The following is a 7,232-nucleotide window of genomic DNA, read 5'->3' as shown; positions in this document are numbered from 1 at the left end:
TGAGGGGCCCTGCTGCCAGGAGTGCTGGAGGGCTCTAGCGCTAAGAGCCGAGAGCTGCTGGCAGCCGAAGCTCAGGGTTGTTTACACTAAAAGAGCTACACTTCGCCTGTTTGTGATCCAAACCGAGCAAAAGAACCCCAGCCAGTAGGTGACACAGAGTTGTCACTAGCTGGGCCTTGACATACCTGAGCCCGACTTCTCAGTTCTCCTTCTTGGGAGGGGAAAGGAATAGAAATTCAACAGTGGGGTTTGGACACAGTTCCCAGCGCAGATGGGAGGCTGAAGTTAGCCTGCCTATAGGTCTCCATGACCTGGATGCTTCTAAGGGATAGCAGGACTTGGGGCAGAGGCTTGCATTTGCCAGTCCTGTCCGGGGACTGCCACATGGAGAAGACGGTGGTGAGACACGAAACATTTCTCTACTCCCTTCCCTTTTCCCTCCCAGAGGGTCCAGCAGAAGAAATAAAGAATCTGGGGAGAAGAAAAAGAAATCACAGCTTTGCTTTTTAGGGTCTTGTCTCTAGTGCGGCCTAGAGAGGCCATTTCTCTGTGCTACACCGCCACCTGCTGGACACAGATACCAAGTACGCCCTGCCTGCTGCTACTGGAGACTGCAGCTCTTACCCAGATTGACCCCATTTTGGAGAGGTTAAATGGAACCTAGTAATTAACAAAGATGAGAAGAGACTCAGATTCTTTGCTAACCCAGTATAAATGGTGCAAATAGAAGAGTCATTATGCTTGGCACGATGGCATATGCCTGTAACCCAGCTACTCCAGAGGCTGAGGAAGGAGGATCACAAGTGGAAGGCCAGCCTACACAATTTAGGGAGGGCTTATCTCAAAATAAACACTTTGAAATTGTGTAAAATGCAAAGTGACTGCCCTGCTCTCCTCGGAGGGGCCTGTGCAAGACCATGCTCACCCTGGTCTGGCGCACTCTCCCCTGGGTGATCCTTGCCACATTTTATTGAATTGTGCTGTTATCAGTGGCCTTGCTCTTTGGTTTATCACATGGAAAAGCACACACAGGGAAAATTAAAGACTTGCATTTTGGAGCCATGAACTAGGGCAGTCACTCTTGGCTGCTGAGAGTTGGGTCACTCGTGTCCGTGCTCAGCAGGGGCACCTGTTCCCCAGTGGGGCCGACTGGCACCAGGCTGGTCATCAAATTAGGCAACACCCAGAAGCCCCTCCTGCTCTTGGTCAGGTGGCTGCATAGGACCTTTGACAGCTGCTGCCCCAGATGTCCTGCCTCTGCCCACGCCTTTTCAGGTTACCAGGTCTCTGTTCCATTCTGGTCTGCGGGTTCAGGCCACATCCTTGTGGCCCTTGAAACTGAACTGTGCCAGGAGGAGAAGAGGAAGTGGAAAGGAGTAAGATGTGACATGTATGTGTACCATATCCCCAAGATGAACGTGATCCCCAAGATGAATTACTCTTACCTTTAAGTTTTCCACTGCTGCTGCCTCCCACCAGTTCGCTTCCTTCTCTTCGTATTTTTTCTAGCTTTTTGGTTTCTACTTTTTCACTTTTTTTTTTTTAAAGGAAATTTCTTTTGTTTTGTTTTGTTTTTTTTAAATGCATTTAGTACAGGGTCTACAGGATCTCACTACACAGATTAGATTCAGTGAGCCTTCTGTTTTCAGCCTCCCAAGTACTGGGATTGTAGGCGCGTGCCACCACATCCAGTCTCATTTGCCATCTCAGAGCACCCCAGGGGTAGGGCCAGCACAGCATGCTGGGGATCGAACCCTGCTCCCTGCATCTGCGTAGGCAAGCATTTCAGTGTGCTGAGCTTTCTTTCCTTTTTTTTATTTGTAATGTATTTGGTACAGGGGCTCACTATGCCGCTCAGACTCACGGTGATGCTTCGGTCTTCCCCCTCCCCAGCGCTGGCAGGGCAGGCATGCACCACCACACAGGTCTCGGTGGCCAGCTCAGCAAGCTTGAGGGTGGGGCTGGCGCCACATGTGGTGCATGAGGAAGTGGTCCCTGCACTTACCTAAGCAAGCACTTAGTCCGCTGAGCTATCTCGCCAGCCCTATTCTTTCCTTTGGATGATCCTTTTGAAGCACGAGTCAAGTCATTTCACTCCCTGCTTGGGTTTTACTCAAGTTGAAAGTTAAAAATCTTCTAATCTCCTAGATGGCTTCCAACTCCCTGCTCTGGCTTCATGTCCTGATACTATCTCCCCTCACTCCTTCAGCTCCTGCCATTGACGTTCTTGTTATTCCTGGGACAAACCAACTGTCTGCTGCCTCAAGACCTTTGCTGCCTTCATCCCCTCTGCTTGGAATACTCTGCCATGTCCCCTCAGGACTGGCTCCTCACACCACTCAGGTGTCTGCCTTCCCATGCTGAGCAGCATCCATGGCCCCTACTGTCGTGGTCCACACTTACTGTCAGTTCCTGCAATTAGAACTCTGTCAGTGCTGTGCATCTAGCACCTAGAACTCTGCTTGCCAATAGAGGGCACTCCTGAGTAGTCCTTGAACAAATGCATCATGACCCTGTCACAGCCCACCACAGGGACAAAGGACCAACTTGTGGGGCCTTCAGGCAGAGACTTAAAAGTGGTTTTTGAAAGAAAAAAAAAAAGCAAAAAAATAAATAAAACTGGGACTCTTGATTGGGCCTACAAATGCCCAATGGGTAACTAAAAACAGAATAAAGCTTGGCCTTCATTTTGTAAAGCTCAGTCAAATTCCTTCACATGCAAGTCCTTTAGGGAGTCCTTGTCTAAAAGTTATCAGAACAAGATTTTTAAACATTTGCCTAGCCTACCTTATTCTTCTTTAAGACCGAGAACATCGAGAGAAGAGATTCACAGTGACATTCAGCTATGCCCAGAAGTCTGCACTGTCCTAGACCTAGTGTCACCTTGGATGTCAGCAGAGCCTCGTGGCTGAGACAGCGCCAGGCAAGAACAGCCATTTCAAGGGAACGAATCTGCCCCTGAAGCCATAATGATCCTCTGGAGCAATAAAGAGCTGACTGAGATAATAGTGTGCAGCCCACCACAGATCCCCAAAAACCGGCAGCCTGAGCCTCCTGTTCAGAGCTAGGTCCCTTCAGTTCCTCAAATGGAACCCCTTGCCCTATTTTCTCTTATTTTCCTTTGTTTGGGGACCATCTTCATCTTGTCTGAAGTTGCTTCTATTTTTCAACTGAAGCTATTTCCTGCAAATTTGGAGTCCCTTCCTGGTTTTTGTCTCAGTCCAAGAAGTTAATATTTGTAATCTCAAAGATACATTTTTAGAATCCCACCAAGTTAATTCCAATCTACCATGCCCAGTGCAACCCACAGCAAAAGTAAAGACACTAAAACATATTTTTAATTATTGGGGAGCCAAGAGGCCTGAAGTCAAGCCATGAAGATGGCCTTCTGGTACAAAGAGGCTGACCTAGGGCCTCACCCGGTTTTATTCAGTGGAGGAGGAGTAGTTTGAGGAATGACCGAGAACTGTGGGAAGTAGGTGAGTACTGTGAGCTGGGCTAGGTGGGTGGCCTACATTTACCTCTGCCATGTGCAGAGAGGATAGGCAGAGACAGTAATCTGCTTTATGCTATTGACATAGTATCTAATGTTTTGGGGGTCTGGTGCTTCAGCTTTGATGTAGTCTTTCAAGCCCCAGGAAGTCACAGCCCCTGTCTCAAGGCTTGATCCCAGCTGGTGGTGCAGAGCATTGGCTCTTCCGTCCTGTCTCGACCCAGCTCACATTAAGGAGCAGCAGGTGTAGGTTACAGGGAAACACACTTGCCACCTTCAAAGACTATCACTAACACCTCAGCTAGACCAATATACATTGCCTAAGGCCAATTGAAAGGATAAACAGAAGTCCTACCCAGCTCTGTACATATCAATACAAGAAAATAGGGTGAGGTTCAGTCAAAATGAAGACAGTCACTCTTCTTTCAAGGCGAGCTGCTCAGGTGGTCCTCCACACTGAAGGCCTCAGTTTTAATTTCCATGGTCACTAGCTAGTGACAAATGGATAGGTAACCACTAACTCATCCCAAAGAGGTACAACTTCTAGACAATACCACAGACTCAAAGACAGTGGGAGTCAGGCCAAGTTGTCGGGTCCTCTGTTGACCCTCACTTCACTCCTCGGTGTCTTTATTTCTCAGAGCCTCTGCTCTACTCCCTGCTAGCCCTGTCACCTCCACCCTGTAGGAGGAAAAGACATTAACACAAAGTGATATGTTCTGTTTTCTTTTGTTAGGAAAGGATAACACCATCATCTCAATTTGAGGGTTTCTAGTACTTTTTAAATATAATGCACTGCCAGGCCTGGTGGTGCACACCTGTAAGCTCAGCACTCAGGAGGCTGAGGCAGGAGGATCGCTGTGAGTTCAAGATCAGCCTGGGCCACAAAGTGAGCTCAAGACCAGCCTGAACTGTAAAGCAAAACCCTGATTTAAAAAGACAAAATAATGATAATAATAACGATAACAATAATAAATATAACACACTTAAAAATGTTTAGTGAGCTTACTTCAGAAGTATATATAGGGGCTGGAGATGGCTCAGTAGAATAAGCACTTCCCTCGCAAGCGCAAGAGCCTGAGTTCAATCCCTGGTTCTGAAAAAAAAAAAAAAGAAATTAGAAAATTCCACTTAGCATTTTGCATAATTCACACATCGGAAGAGCACACGTCTGAACTCCAGTCACGCCGCAACATCTCGTATGCCGTCTTCAAAAAAAAAAAAAAAAAAGAAGTATATATAATCAACTAATTCAATTATAGTCATTCTTTTACATTAACTACTATTTCATGAGTTGTGAAAACATTTGAACAATGTTTCAAAAGCATTTGAAGGGCTGGAGAAATGGCTCAGTGGTCTAAAGCACCTACTTAGAACAAGCTTAACAGAGCACAGGGACCGCGGTTCGATCCCCAGCACCACATGCCAGCCAGCCCGCCCCCTGGTGGGCTGAGCTGCCCCCCCCACACACACACATAAATAAAATTTAAGAAAAAAAAAAGCATTTGAAATCACAAAAAGGCAAAGGATCTCTTTAATGAGACAGTAATAAAAGCTATCAACTCTATTAACACAGCCTCTACTCTGTGAAGCACCGTACCCTCTAGAAGCTACGCCCTTTTGCCAGGTGTGGTGGCGCACACGTGCAATCCCATCACTCATAAGGCACAGGCAGGGGATGGTTGTGAGTTCGAAGCCAGCCTGAACCACGTAGTGTGACTCTGTCTTAAAAAACAAAACAAGGGACTTCTGGGAAGATGGAGTGCTGAACAGCAGAGAAACATCCTCTGCTGTGATCTCCAGACACTGCAAGATAGCAATGTGAAGGAGAGAAAAAGGAAGGAAGTGGGTTCCTGGGGCCCAGAAAGGATCTGAAGTGAGAATAAAGCCCACGGGGAGAATGGAGAGAGAGACCTCAGCACAGAAGAAGGAGGTGGCAAGGGGCACGTGGTCCCTGGCCCCTGCCTCACTGCGTGGGAGTGGCAGCTTAAGCCTGAACACTCTCAGTGATGACTGGTGACCACAGAAGGTTTCAGGGAGAAATACACAAAAAGTAAACTATTTTAAAACCTAAAACTAAATGTGTAAATATCGTATTGTCTCCCTAGTATAAGAACTCAAAAGAGGAATTACATATAGAAAGGTACAACACAAATAAAAGGAAAGTAAGAACATGAGGATTGGACAATGAGGAGTGGGCAAGGAGAAAAGCTGGGAAACATGACGGGGCAAAGCCATGCATTTATACGCATGAGACAGGTGGGGCAGGGACCCTGGGGGACATCAGCAGGTTTTTGAGACTAGCGGTTGGCTGCTGGGATTCTCACCCTGACTAACTCTATATGCTGGTGCCTGTGAGTCAGGTGGCTGCACTGAGGATGGCGATGTGTAATAGAGGGGTCACGCTTGGAGTGCCTGCCATCCTGGTCTTCTAAATATGTACTTCTTGTCATGACATACCAATTATTACCATACTGTCTCTCAAGTAAAGGGTTTTTTTTTTTTAGAACTTCCAGATATTTCAAGACAATATTTTATTGAGATTTTTATAGTAATTCATCCTTTCTACTAGAGCAGTTAGTAACCAAAACAGTGTATACTCACACACACAGGTAATCAAATTGCCATTATAAGGATCAAAGTTTTAGTTTCCTCAAATGTGAGTTTAATGCCCAGGAAGACTTTAAAACCAATCACAAGATTAATAATGCCTACATGAGAACTGGTCAACTTTTTTCAAGTCAGTCAAGTTTTAATTCCACTCTGAATGTAATTTAATTGCCAAGTAAAATACAAAAATAATCTTACAATAATTTCTCATAGTGATTATTACTTTCTCATTAATTATTCAAATAGCATTTTCCAGGGGCTGGTGAGATGGCTCAGTGGTCTAAAGCACCTACTTAGAACAAGCTTAGCAAAGCGGAGGGACCGCGGTTCAATCCCCCAGCACCACATGCCAGCCAGCCCCGCCCCCTGGTGAGCTGAGCTGGCCACACACACACACAAACACACAAATAAATAAATTTTTTTTTAAAAAATAGCATTTTCCATACGCATATGACAGCTAAGTAGATCTTTCAAAGAGATGTTCAATTTATAGTCATATATTTAGATCAAGGATAGAAAAAGAGTCCAGGCCTAAGGATATAATACTAAAGCAAGAAATTTCAATACATTTAACTTGTGCACAAATACCACAGAACTTTTCAAAAATATAAAAATCTAATAACTCTTTGAAATTCTTCTTAGATGGAATGTCACATACATTACTGAGAAAAACTGCAGGAATCAAAAATGATACAGTGGACTAAAGCACCTGCTTAGGCAGAGCATAGCAGCTGGCAGGGTTAGGTCCCAGGCGTGCTATGCTGGCCCCACCCCCTGGGCATGCTGAGAGGGCTACTGAGACTGGGCTTGGTGGCACAAGCTGTAATCTCAGCTGTTGGGAAGCTGAAAACAGGAGAATCACTACAAGTCCGATCTGTGTAATGAGACCCTGTAGACCATATCCTAAATACAGAAAGAAAAAAAAAAAAAAGGATACATAAAAGGTACTTTGTTGTTTGTAAAGTACTAAACCCAATGTCCTAATCCCTTCAAGAGCCTTCTAAAGTCTATCTGGCTGGTGTGGTGGTGCACACCTGTACTCAGGAGGACCATGAGTTCCAGACCAGCTTAGGCTACAAAGTGAGTTCAAGACCAGGCTTAACTGCATAGCAAGACCCTGTCTTTTTTT

The sequence above is a fragment of the Octodon degus genome, unplaced genomic scaffold (assembly GCF_000260255.1).
Source record: "Octodon degus isolate 3935 unplaced genomic scaffold, OctDeg1.0 scaffold00035, whole genome shotgun sequence".
Taxonomy (NCBI): domain Eukaryota; kingdom Metazoa; phylum Chordata; class Mammalia; order Rodentia; family Octodontidae; genus Octodon; species Octodon degus.
The sequence above is the reverse complement of the archived record's forward strand: the minus strand, read 5'-3'. Positions refer to the sequence as shown.